Source organism: Dromiciops gliroides, chromosome 1 (assembly GCF_019393635.1).
Source record: "Dromiciops gliroides isolate mDroGli1 chromosome 1, mDroGli1.pri, whole genome shotgun sequence".
NCBI classification, from domain to species: Eukaryota; Metazoa; Chordata; class Mammalia; order Microbiotheria; family Microbiotheriidae; genus Dromiciops; species Dromiciops gliroides.
The window spans coordinates 145,693,403-145,707,905 of record NC_057861.1 but is presented as its reverse complement, the minus strand read 5'-3'; the positions used below and the strand labels follow the sequence as shown (position 1 = coordinate 145,707,905).

General features: G+C 39.5%; 1 pseudogene; it reads right to left on the bottom strand.

Annotated features, from left to right (window-relative positions):
• Positions 1-5,533: 5,533 nt before the first annotated feature.
• Positions 5,534-5,924, bottom strand: LOC122746592 (annotated as a pseudogene).
• Between the last annotated feature and the right edge of the window lie 8,579 nt (positions 5,925-14,503).

The window sequence follows — 14,503 nt, the reverse complement described above, 5'->3', positions numbered from 1 at the left end:
TAATTTATAAGATAACAACAAGGGACAGCTAGGTGGCACAGTGGATAAAGCACCATCCCTGGATTCAGAAGGACCTGAGTTCAAATCTGACCTCAGACACTTGACACTTACTAGCTGTGTGACCCTGGGCAAGTCACTTAACCCTCATTGACCAGAAAAAAAGACAACAACATAGGCTTTAGGTGTAAAGAAAGATTTTCTTATTAATTTTCTTAAAATGAGAATCCTGCTCCAAATGTTTGTTTGTTTGTTTTCTTGGGGTTTTTTTGCAGGGCAATGAGGGCTTAAGTGACTTGCCCAGGGTCACATAGCTAGTAAGTGTCAAGTGTCTGAGGTTGTATTTGAACTCAAGTCCTCCTGAATCCAGGGCCAGTGCTTCATCCACTGCACCACCTAGCTACCCCCTCCTGCTCCAAATGAAGGCCAAAAAATATGGAGAATTCCTAGGCCTTTGTGGAGATGCTAGAATGCACTGTTGTCATGATTGCTTCTTAGGAAAAGGGAGGTAAAAGACTCATCAGTGGGAGTTTGTTTTATGAAGTATTCCAGGAAACATTGATGTAGGCTCTTAGGAAACTCAACTTTGAGCGATAGCAGGTGGTGTTATTTTGGAGAAGAAATTAGGCATTTATAAGGATGGCTACACTATAAGCCAGATGTGTACATCTTATCCTCGATGTTGAAAAGGAACTGGATGCATGCCAGCATAAGGCATGTGCACATCTCGGGATCTCTAAGAAACACTGGACTGAATCCCAGGAGGCCCATTAAGGGAGGGTAGAGTTTGTAAGCCATCAAGTTCTTAACAAGAAGTAAAAAAACCCTGGGCAAATTTCAACTGTCCATCTCCTTCTAGCTCCTTTCTGACAACAGTATTGGGGAGCAAATGTTCCAGCACAAGATGAAGTTTAACAAGTGTTGTGTAATGTTTTTCTTTCCCGGAGAAGCATTAAAACCATCAGCTGGTGGGGGCAGCTAGATGGCGCAGTAGAGAGAGCACTGGTCTTGGATTCAGGAGGACCTGAGTTCAAATCCAGCCTCAGACACTTGACACTTACTAGCTGTGTGACCCTGGGCAAGTCACTTAACCCTCATTGCCCCACCAAATATAAAAAACAAACAAACAAACAAAAAACCCATCAGCTGGGATGCACATTAATAAAATTGTTACCTGCACAACTGGAGTTAGACTATGTGTGTGTATGGGGGGGTGGGCAGGGAAAGGGGAAGGTCCTGAAATGAGGGTCTTACATAGAAGAGTTGACAAATAACACTTGGAGGTTTACAAAATACCTTATATAAATTACCTCATTTAGTCCTCATAACAAAACTTGAGGTGTAGATACTGTCATTATCACCCATTTTACAGATGTGGAAACTGAGTCTGAAAGAAGTTAAGTGACTTGCCTATGGCCTCACAGCTAATAAGTATTGGAAGCAGGGTTTGAACCTAGATCTTCTTTATTCTAAGTGCAGAAAGCCACAGAAAATGAACAACTCTCATATTATTTCAGTCTCAGCATAAAAAATCAGAAGGCAGTAACTTTGCAGCTCTAATGGAGGAATAAATAAAAGAATGCTATCAAATACATTGCCTGTTATCAGTAAAGAATCATCTGCTTTAAGAATCCCACGCATTTTGGGGAAAAGATTAAGAACTGTATTTTTTTAATGTTTTATTGATTCCTTTTGTCTTTAAATCACATTTAATTCTATTTAAATTTTTTTCAATTTTAATGGTATTTTTTTCCAGTTACATGTAAAGATAGTTTTCAATATTCATTTTTATAAGATTTTGAATTCCAAATTTTTTTCCTTTCTTCCCTGCCATCCCCTCTCCACAAGACAGCAGCCAATCTGATATAGGTTATATATGTACAATCATGTTAAACATGATTTCCAAACTAGTCATGTTGTGAAAGAAGAATCAGAACAAAAGGGAAAAAATCTTAAGAAAGAAAAAAAGTAAAAATAGTATGCTTCAATCAGCACTCAGATTCCTTGTTCTTTTTCTGGATATTGAGAGCCTTTTCCATCATGAATCCTTTGGAATTGTCTTGGATCATTGTATTGCTGAAAAGAGTAAAATCTATCACAGCTAATCATCACACAATGTTGCCGTTACTATGTACAATGTTCTGGTTCTGCTTACTTCACTCAGCATCAGTCCACTTAAGTCTTTCTGGATTTTTCTGAAATCTGCCTGCTCATCATTTCTTATAGTACAATAGTATTCCATTATATTCATATACCACAACTTGTTCAGCCATTCCCCAATTGATGGACATCCCCTCAATTTCCAATTCTTTGCCGTCACAAAAAATGGCTATAAATATTTTTGAACAATTACATTCATTTCCAGAGGAAAAACTCTTCCCCTCTTCCAGAATAAATCCTCCCTTGTAACAAAGAAAAATTATTAAGCAAAACACAAAGACCTATTCCTTTTCAAAATCTAGAATAGGATGTGTATACCTGGTTAATAGTATAGCCATCCTTGTTAATGTCTTATTAATTACCAAATGACATAATTTCTATATCTGGCAACATATATAACATTCATTCCAGTAGTCCCCCTGCCTCTCTGCTCTCAGAAGAGATACATACCTCCTTTCATTATCTGTCATCTGAGACTTTCAATGGTTTTTCAATTATTCATAATCTAACTTCTTTGTGCTATCTTTCCATTTATATTATTATAGTAATTAGGTATATTGTCCTCTTGCTTCTGTTTATTTTACTATATAACAATGGCAGTTGATAGAAAAGCAGTTGGGGGGGGGCGACTGCAGTAAATAGTGCTAGACCTGGAGTAAGTAAGACCTGCTAGAGTTCAGACCCTTACTAGCCCTTGATCTACCTGCCCCAGTTTCCTCATCTATAAAATGGGGATAAGAATAGTACCTACTTCTCATAATTGGCATAAGGATAAAATGAGTTAATATTTATAAAGCACTTTGCAAACCTTAAAGCACTATTTAAATGCTAATTATTTCTATCAGTTCCAACACATTTCCCCATGTTTCTCTGATTTCCACATTTTTCTTACTATATAGTGACATGCCATTATGTTTATATATTGCAATTTTTTTTGTTTGTTTTTGCAGGGCAATGAGGGTTAAGTGACTTGCCCCAGGGTCACACAGTAATTGTCAAATGTCTGAGGCCGCATTTGAACTCAGGTCCTCTTGAATCTAGGGCCAGTATTTTATCCACTGTGCCACCTAGCTGCCCCCATATATTCCAATTTTAAAAAGACATTCCCTCATTGATGGGCATGTATTTTATTTCCATCCATTTGTTACCATAGATAGTACTTTTATCAATCTTTTGGTATGTATTGAGCTTTTGTTTCTATCTTTAGCTTCCTTTGGAGCATATGTCCAATAGTGGTATTGCTTGGTCAAAGGATATAGAAAATGGAATCATTTTTTCCTGCATAATTACAAACTGACATTGAGAATAATTGGACCCACTCACAGTTTATCAGTGTGTCTACCATCCCACAGTCCCTCCAACGCTATTACCAGATTTTGTTACATTTTTCAATTTACAGACTAAGATGAACCCAGTGCTTTTTGGACTTGTATTTCTCTTACTAATAGTCATTTGGAGCATGTTTTCATGTGCTCACTTAGAGTCTGCGATTCTTTTGAAAACAGTCTGTTTAAAGCATTGGATGAATTATTTATTGGGATTATAGAGACTGGAGTAGGGCTTTTATTGTTACCAGTGAGGAATGTCTGTTACCGATGCATCATGACACCCTCTAATCTTAGAACTAAGAACACTGAGAAGTAAAATAAGCTGCCATTATCATCCCCATTTTACAGATGAGGAAACTGAGGCAATAGAAGTTATTATTTGCTCAAGGTCAGAAAGCTAGTTAGTGTCTGAGGTTGGATTTGAACTCAGGTCTTCCTGACTCCAGGTCTGGTGCTCTATACATTTTACTAACAAAATGCCCCATAGTTACAAGCTATAATAATTTAATACAGAAGTTTGACTGATTTGAATCAATTGATATAACACGACCACAAGAGTCTAACTGCCTAAGTGAGCAATCACTTGACTTATTTGATAAGTGGAGAGTGATGGCAGCCAAAGGCAACACCCATTTGGAACATTGGCTCGTTTGAAAAATCTTAAAGAGCAGGATGGCAGAAGATTATGAGCAATGTTCTCAGACGGAAAAAAGTAGAAAGTAAAACCAGTTTAAATAAAGCTTGGCAAAGGACCCAATGAAGCAAAATTACCTTGAGGGCATTTAAAAATGAAAATGGGAGGGCAGCAAAAAAAAGAAAATGGAAAACATTTGCAAATGCTTTTAATAATATTTTTCATCATGAAAAATAATAAAGCAGCCAAACAGATTCTGACATCATACTTGTGTATGATTATCAGGGAGTCAGAAATAGAACTAAAGAGAATAAATGGGAATGGGAATAAATGGGGATAGGAAATGGTATTAGAGAGGAGATCTATGCTGGAGGTGACACCATGATAAGGGTTTTAAGACTTTGATTAACAAGACATTTGAGGGGGCAGCTAGGTGGCCCAGTGGATAAAGCACTGGCCTTGGATTCAGGAGGAACTGAGTTCAAATCCAGCCTCAGACACCTGACACTAGCTGTGTGACCCTGGGCAAGTCACTTAACCCTCATTGGCCTGCCAAAACAAAAACAAAAACAAAAAACAAGACATTTGAAGGAGGAGAAAATAGCAAAAGCACTGGGGTGGGGGTGGGGGAGGGAAATCCCTGACCTTATTAATACTGAAAAAAAGATGGGCAAGAAAATCACAATTCCAAGCCTTTACACCCACTTTCCCTATTGTTATTGTTATTGTTGTTCAATCGTATCCAACTTTTTGTGACTACATTTTGAGGTTTTCTTGGCAGAGATACTGAAGCCGTTTGCCATTTCCTTCTCCAGCTTGTTTTGCAGATGGGGAACTAATGCAAACAGGGTTGATGTGACTCGCCCAGGGTCATACAGCTAGTAAGTGTCTGAGGCCAGAGTGGAACTCAGGAAGATGAGTCTTTCTGACTTTAGTCCCAGTACTCTATCCACTGCACCATATTAAATACCTATGTGAAAAAACTATGAGAACTATCCATACATACATTGAGGGCATCCTCAATGAGGGTACTGGTGGGAAATGGGAACTTTCTTTTTTTTGTTTGTTTGTTGTTGTTTTCTGGGGGGTTCCCAAGTTTATTGCAAAGAAGGCAAATAACATTGGAAGTTATCATGCCTTCCCATTTTATGACTTTCCTAATATTTAAAAAATACCTTTCAAAGAATCTTGAATAATTTTGACATATATATAACACACTTAGGTGTTTCTGTGGGCCCCAAAGGTTTGTGCTCTCCTCATTTGCCCTTCTTTTGTAGAAATTTAGCTTCTGGGACCTGTGCTCACACCATCACTGGATCCATGCTCCCATGACTCATTCTTCCTGGAGAGATCTGAGTCCCAAGTTCAAGTTTTCGGTTCTGCTTTAGAAGGGTTATAAGATCCTTCATAAAAGTCAATTAGTGTTTTGAAGTTCGTTCCCAACTGTGAGCTGGGTAACTTGCAGACTGGACAAACTGCCAAAGTCCAGGAGTTTCAACATTGCTTTGGTATCAGGGTCCACTTCGATGACCTCCTGATCGAAAGCAGAGACTTCAGGGACATAGTTATCCCTCCATTCTCTTTCTTCTTCTTGCAATTTGATAGAGATACCTTCCACAGGGCCTCTCTGGATCTGCTTCATCAGATGAGTAACATATCCCGAGATCTTGTTGCAGAGCTTCTTGCTGGTGATGATGACGATCTCCTTGCATATGTGTGTGGAAGTTGTTGCCCAGGCGGGTGTAGTACTTTTCAGTGATGACCCATGCCACCTTCTTCATGGTCTTGGTCCGAATTTGACCCATGTTGGCTCCTGGGGGTGAAGGGAGAGATGGGAACTTTCACAAGCGGTGTTCCACAGTACACCACATCTTTGTCGTTACTCAATTGACTAAAATAAAGAATACAATAGACTATTGTGTTTATTTCTTGTTGATTATAAAAAAAAAAGCATTGGATTTGGTAGTTCAGAGTGCTTACCTTAATGATTCTCTTCCAAAAAGGTGGGTCTAATGTATATGTAGTTCCACCCAAAAGCTTCCAGAGAGGAATCCAATAGCAGGCTGAGAGTTAAGGACATTATCTTTTCAGAAGTTTGGATGAGAGGATGGGATCTGGCAGTCCCATGAAGTTTGTGGCATCCAGAAAAAATTGGGGAGTAGGTAGAAAAGGGAGATTACATGACTGGTGGTAGCAGCAGAGACTGGAAAGCTGGAAACAACTGGTCTCTCTCTAGCATGGCCAGCATTTTCTTTCACTGTAGTCAGAGGGCAGTAATTTGATTGGAGGAAGAGTGTAATGGGCAGTGTATTTTCCAAGCTTGCCTGAGAAGCATAGTGGTGAAGGGGTAGCTTCTTTCTCCTCCCCCTTCCTCTCCATCTGTCCATTTAGGCAGAACCAGAAAAAAATAACTCAGTATGTCCTATTTTGTGACATTTTGTAAACCTGATTACTTTAATCCATTAGTTCATTCCCTTTGTCTGTGGCATATCATTACTCGAGATCAGAGAGTACGTGGAAAGATGGTCCTAAAAGGTTTTCTATTTCACAAACTATCTAAGCTAGGACCTTACAAGTGGTAATTTAAGACTTTACTGGGGCTAAATGAGCCACAATTGAGTTTTATGAAGGATCTTATAACTCTTCTAAAGCAGAACCTAAAACTTGAACTTGGGACTCAGATCTCTCCAGGAAGAATGAGTCACTGGAGCCTGGAACCAGTGATGGTGTGAGCACGGGTCCCAGAGGCTAAATTTCTACAAAAGAAGGGCAAATGAAGAGAGCACAAAACTTTGGGCCCCACAGAAACACCTAGGTGTGTTATATATGTGTAAAAATTATTCAAGATTCTTTGAAAGATATTTTTAAAATATTAGGAAAGTCATAAAATGGGAAGGCACGATAACCTCCAATGTTATTTGCCACTATGATGGAGAGAGCTAGCACAGTGTCTAAGTTGGAGATATATTCTCCATATGAGATAAAGTCTTTCACATATTCCTGTTTGTGGGTATACTGTAATAGTTGCACCAAGCTCCAGAACCCCTCAATGATTCCTGGAATAGCTCTGTAATTACTCCAACGCTTATGACCTATTTAACCATCCTCATAGGAAAGACTAAATGTATGAAGGCTGTTGGTTGTCCAGCTCATCATACAGAGCAGTTACAGAGCTTGTTCATCAGTATACACACATACACAAATATACATAATACAAATATACATGCATGCGTACTTACATACAAGGAGGTGCCAAGAACATTAGGTGTGCCTCCCCAACCCCACCCCAGGTGAACTTATGGGAGGACAAAGACAAGAGTTTTTATAGACTAGACAGAATTAAACAGAGGATGAGAAAGGACTTTTTGCTTTCTGGAAATTTCATGTCTCTTTTGATGATCTCAAACTTTTCCAAGAAACAAATGCCCATCTTTTTAACAACAGCAGTCTACCAATGCTATTGTATGGCTACTAATTTCTCAAGAATTAAAAATGAGCATCATTCAGAGGGAGAACAGAAGGCACACCGTAACTGTGATCCAACTGCAATATAAGAAATGATACTTTGAAGACAAAGGAATCAAGGATATACCCAAGAGCATGCACTGAGTGAAAAAAGATAGGCAGCTCATCTGGTGAGAGTGAGGGCTAACAGTTGGACAACATAAATGCTCCATTTGTATCTTTGAGATGTCAAGAGAAGGTAAGGAAAATCCCAAGAATATTGGGCATGCCTCCCCAATCCCTCTCCTAACTCCACTAGATGAAGCTATGGGAGAACAAGGACAAGAGTTGTAGAAGTTGTACAGGGTTGGGCAGAAACAAATGGACTGCAATTGGTATTATTGAAGAAAACACCTATAGATTTTGGAATCATGGATTTATATAAATACATAAATATTTGAACATGACCTTTTAAAAATATTCAGGTTATATATCTATTTTGAGCTTGCTCTATTTTAAGAAGTTGCTCTAAACCTAATTTCTGGCAAGATGTTGTCCAGTTTTCCCAGCAATTCTGGTCAAAAGGTGCATCTTACCTTGAATAATTTTTGTTCTTGGGTTTATTAAACAATGGGCTATTGTTTTCAGTCATTTCTGGTTTTGAATTCTCTAGTCTCTTCAACTGATTTACTTTTCTCCTTCTTAAAGATGGGGCAGGAAGAAAACAAAGGGAAAGCAAACAAGCATTTATGAAGTGCCTACTATGAATATTATCTCATTTGATCCTCACAACAACGTTGGGAGGTAGGTGCTATTATTACCTCCATTTTACAGATGAGGAAACTGAGGTAAATAGGGGTTAAGTGACTTGCCCAGGGAAACACAGCTAGTATGGACTGAGGTTGGATTTGAACTCAGATCTTCTTGATTTCAGGACCAGAACTCTTATGTACTTGCCATCTAGATCCCTATAAGTAGTGCTCTCAAGCAATATGAAAATGTTTCAACAAATACTGCTTTATAATATATTCTATGCTTTTATAATGCAATGCCCTCTTTAATTGTCATTTTTCTTACCATTTCCCCCCTTAATTTTTTTTTGGATGAGGGAAATAAGATCCAAAGAGGTCAGGGGACTTGCCCAAGGTCACACAGCTAGAAAAAAAAATCAGATTATTTTGGATGACCTACACTTTGAATATTTTTTTAGAGAGCTTCTCCTTTTAAGTCAGCACTAAACTACATAGTGTATAGCACCTGGCAAATAGTAAGTACTTAATAAATTCTTGCTACTTTATTGACTGATGGTATAATGGAATTGGATAGGATATTCCAGAACCTTTTGTTTCACTTGTGATTTGAGTGGAAACATGTTTTATAGGAATTTAGAACTACAGTCATAAAATAACCCTTTTCCTCCTTTTAAAAAACCAAGACACCCTTGGCCCTTTCCTTTTGATTTCCATATCAGGAAGATGAATTAAATCCTGCTTCTGAAATCTGCTTGCTTTGTGATCATGGGTAAATCATATAACTCATTGAGACTGAGTTTCCTCATCTCTAAAGTGAAAACAACAGCATATGTATTATTTATTATTTTTTTTTTGATGGGGCAATGAGGGTTATGTGACTTGTCCAAGGTCCCACAGATAGCAAGTATCAAGTGTCTGAGGCCATATTTGAGCTCAGGTCCTCCTAAATCCAGGGCCAGTGCTTTATCCACTTCACCACCTAGCTGTCCCCCTTTTTTTCAACATATGTATTATTTACACAAATCAAGCCTCTTTCAGTTTTGGAGGGAGACTGGCTGGCTGGATTATTATTGTACTATTGTGAGGCTCATGGAGGATAATGGACATAAAGTTTTTGCAGATGCTACTGTGCTCTGCAAATGTCAGTTAGGAAGATGATGATATTTATTAATAATAGTATAATTCTGAATACTGCTAAGCTCTCTCTCTCTCTCTCTCTCTCTCTCTCTCTGTCTGTCTGTCTGTCTGTCTCTCTCTCTCTCGGCAATGAGGGCTAAGTGACTTGCCCAGGGTCACACAGCTAGTAAGTGTCAAGTGTCTGAGACCAGATTTGAACTCAGGTCATCCTGAATCTAGGGCTGGTGCTTTATCCATTGTGCCACCTAGCTGCCGTCAGATAAGGTCTTTGTTTTTGTTTTGTTTTTTGCAGGGCAATGAGGGTTAAGTGACTTGCCCAAGGTCACACAGCTAGTAAGTGTCAAGTGTCTGAGGCTGGATTTGAACTCAGGTCCTCCTGAATCCAGGGCCGGTGCTTTATCCACTGCGCCACCTAGCTGCCCCCTAAGGTCTTTCTTTAAAGGAAGACAAGGTGATCATTGATGAGTAGCAGTGATAAGTAATCCATTATGGGGATTCCACTTTTCTTGAAGAGAATAAAATGGCAGAAGGTCTCCTGCTGTCTACCTTAATAATGAATGTTCTTGATAATCCTCTGCTTTACATTGAAAGGCCTTCACAAGCTGGACCCTTTCTACCTATCCAGTCTTCTGACATTGTACCCACCTCCATCTATTCGCTAATCCATCCACACTGGCCAGCACACAAGAGACTCCATCTTGGGACTTGGTGTTTTTGCTGGCCCCATGCCTGGAGTACTCTCCCCCTTCATCTTTGTGTACTTATTTCCTGAGCTGCCTCCAAGATTTAGCTCTGAGTCTTATCTTATGCAGGAGGCCTTTCCCTACCTTGCCACCCCTCCTCCAACATGGGAGTGCCTTCCTCTCTGAGATCACCTTCCACTTACACTATACACACACATACACACATACACACACACACACACACATACACACATACATACATACATATATATATATATCTTGTATTTGCCTGTCACCTCTTCCATTCAAACACAAATTCCTTCAGGGCAGAGACTGTGTTTTTGCCTTTCTTTGTATGACCAACATCTGGCATAGTTCCTGACAATAGTAAATTGCCAAGAAATATTTGTTGATTGGCTGATTGACTGACAATCCTTTTGTAACATTCAATATAAGAAGGCATATAACCTCCTCCGAGGGCCTCTCATTATGATGATGAAAAAGTAACAGAAGAAGGACCTCAGAAAACAATGAATAATACACACATAACAATCTCTAACTTCAGGGAACTTTGCTGCAAAACAGTGGGAGAAGGTTTTTTGTTTTTGTTTTCCTGATAAATGTTGGTGGTGTGTTCAGTCCTCCAGCATAGGAGAGAGGTGTTTTTTTCCCCTGCTTTTGTTGCTTCTGCCCACTAGCTATAGGAACGCCTGAGTCAGAACCACCCTGTGGGCAGTTGAGAAGGTGGATGGGATTTTTTAAATTCCATGAAAATCCTAAAGGAGTTTTGAATGTGGCTGAATTTGTAGGTGGTCCAAATGCTGGAAAATATTTGAGTGGTTTGTCATTTCCTTTTCCAGCTCATTTTACAGATAAGGAAACTGAGGCAAACAGAGTTAAGTGATTTGCCCAGATGTCTAGTAAGTGTCTGAGGCTGGATTTGAACTCAGGAACATGAGTCATCCAGACTCCAGGCCCAATGTTCTATCCACTGTGCCACCCAGCTGTACATGAGTCAGGAAGCTCTGGGTTCAAATCCTGCCTCAGTACTTAACTAGCTATGAGAATCTGGACAAGTCACTTGGCCTCTTTCATCATCAGTTTTCTTATCTATAAAATGGTGATAATAATAAAACCTCACAGGGTTGCTGTGGGGATAAAATAAACAACACATATTAAATATTTTGCAAATCTGAAAGCACAATATAAATGTTAACTACTAGTTTTGTTGTTGTTATTAATATTTTCACTTATTCTCTTCATGTTTATTTTGTATACTTGCACATAGCCTTGTTACCTCCACCATTAGAATGTAAGGTACTTATAGGTAAGAGTTATTTCTTTCATTGTAGTTTTTTTTAATTTTAGGTATTTTATTGATTTTTATCAGCTAAGATATATACTTTCTCCCTCTCTCTGTCCCCCCTCCCTTTGAGAACACAAGAAAAACAAAACCCATTACAAAAACATGTAGTCAATTAAAACAAATTTCCATGTTGTCCATGTCCAGAAAAAAATTGTCTCATCCTACATTTTTAGTCTTTCACCTCTTTATCAGGAGGTGGTCAACATATTTCATCAGTCCTCTTGAATCCTGACTGGTCATTAACACATATAAAAGTTTAACTCAATCATATTCTATCACATTCATATCCCATAATTTGTACATTCATCCCCCAAGTTTTGGACATTTCCCCACATTCCCATTCTTTGCCACCCCAAAAGAGCTATAAATTTTTTTGGAAACCCTTAGAGTTTGTTTTGCTAAGGATTACTCTTTCCCTTAATCTATCTTTCCTATAATTCTCCATCTCCCCCCCCCTTTCCTTCCTATTTCCCTGCTGAGTGAAATATATTTCTGTACCCAACTCTGCATGGGTGTGTGTTTATTCTTCCTTCTTTTGATTATTTCAGATGAAAATGAGGTTTGAGTGGGTAGCCATCCTCCCTCCCATCTCCTCCTTCTCATTAGCACTCTGATTATGTGAGATAATTTTCCATAAACTTCCTTTTCCTTTCCCATTCCCACTGTATTTCACTTCCCTTCTCTTTCCATCATTTCCCAAAGCTAACAAAGCCATTCCCAAGTCTTATCTAATTGGATTCCATTTATGAACCTTGATGATGATAGGGTTCAGAATGGACATGTATCATCTCCCCATATTTGAATGTAATTAATTTATCCTAGTTCAATCCTTCATCATTGTTCCTTCTTATTTACATTTTTATGTTTCTCTTCACTTTTGTGTTTGAACTTCAAAGTTTCTTTGCAGCTCTGGTCTTTTTATCAAGAATGTTTGGAAGTTCTGTATTTTGTGAAAAATCCTTTTTTTCCATTTTATCATTACACTAATTTTTACTAGTGTAAGGGCCTAAAATTCTAGCTGTGATGTCTAAAATCTAATGAGCGGTTGCCTTAAATTAGAAAATGTATAGCACCAATCTTTGGGCATTAAGTATTTATTAAACTACATTGGGGTTAGTAAAGAGAAACATGTGGATAAAATATGAGATTTGTCTACTCTCCCTATTCTGCCTGTCCCTGCCACCTCTGCTGGCAAGCCACCATCTGGACCCGAAAAGACCTGGCTTCCTCTATGGTTTCTCCCAGAAGCCTCCTGTGAAACAGGAAACAGGGCTATCCACACACACAGCTCCAAGCTAATTGGCTGGTAACACTGATTGAATGTCTCTGCCATCATAATTGCTCATTATGGTGGGGGTTTTTTGGGGGGGAGGGTCCATATTCCTTGCTTTTTTCCTTGACCTTGGACTTGATGTTAGGACTGGACTCTGCCACATTCTTGGGGAGAAGGTCTGGGCTGGTATTGTTTCTGTTTTCTTGGAGTATTGTGTTGTGGTATTGAGGATCTCAGGAACATGCTTGTGGTCTGCAAACTTAAGGCGCTGCCAAAGGGGTCTGATCCAAGGACCTTGGTCTGATCTATGTAAATTCCTGATGCAAGAGCAGACTGCTGCTGGACTCCATCCCCATCAGTTATCTGGAAAGCTTTGTGGGTTTAGAGTGGTGAAATTATAGGCTTTCTTTCAATCTGGTTTCTTTCTGCCTTTGGTTATTCCTCTGCAGGCCATACTAGATGCCTCAGGTGGGCATCTCAGACTAGGGCCAAGCCTGGGGTATGAGCTACTTGTTGCAAGTAGCTTCTGAAATTCCTCCCTACCAAGGTACTCCCTGCCAGGGAATGCATATATTTGTGGCTCAGAAGAAGGTTGTTGTTCAGTTATTTTAGTTGTATCTAACCCTTTGTGACCCCATTTGTGTTTTCTTGGCAAAGATAATGGAGTTGTTCGCCATTCCTTCTCCAGCTCATCTTTACAGACAAGGAAACTAAGGCAAACTGGGATAAGTGACTTGCCCAGAGTCACACAGTTTATAAAGTGTCTGGATTTGAACTCAGGTCTTCCTGACACCAGGCCCAGTGCTCTATTCACTAAGTCACCAGCTGCCTGAGCAACAAAGCTTCCAGTTGGCACCCATCCTTGTCATGGTGCCCTGTTATAGGTCTAGTAGAACACAAATATCATTCAGGACCTCCCCTTGAGTTGGTGTACAACCTCTCTCCAGGTGCTGGAATGCTTCCCTTGTAGCATACTCCTGCCGTGACCCAGTCCCTGGAGTCTGTAGACCTCCCTATCTGTTTCTCTATGCTGAAGCAGGCTGGAGAAATGACTCAGTGACTTTTTTTCTTCTTCTGGATTTCCCTAGGGGCATTTGATACATTTTCTGGTTATTTGGAGGAGATTGAGGAGGGGAGCCCACGTTAGTGCTTCCTATCACTCAGCCGTCTTGACTCCACATTCCATTCATCATACCTGTGTTGCCAGTGCCTGGCACATAGGAGGTGCTTAATAAATGCTTAATTGATCCATTGGCAATCTCGAAATCATCCAGGAGAGGGCAATGAGGAGAGGGAAAACACGCAAGGCCATTGATAACATCATCAATCTGGAGATAAACGTGACCTCAGAGATGGCATCATACAATCTCTTCATACTATCAATGAGGAAACAAAGGCCTAAAGAAATTATGGGACTAGTCTAAGATCACATGGACAATAAGTGGCAGAACTAGGATTTGAATCCCAGTCTTCCCATTCCAGATCCTGTATTTTTTCTGCTATATTGCTTTGCAAAACTGTATAAGGATCGGTTGGAGGAACTTGTGATAATTAGCTTGGAAAAAGGAATATTTTAGGGCGACTATGATAGCTGGCATCGGGTATTTATATTATTAGAGGCAGATAAGTGGTTTAGTAGATAGATGGTAGGGCTTAGAGTTGGGAAGACTCCTGCCTCAGACACTAGCTGTGTGATGTTGGGCAGGATACTAAACCTATTTGTGCAAAT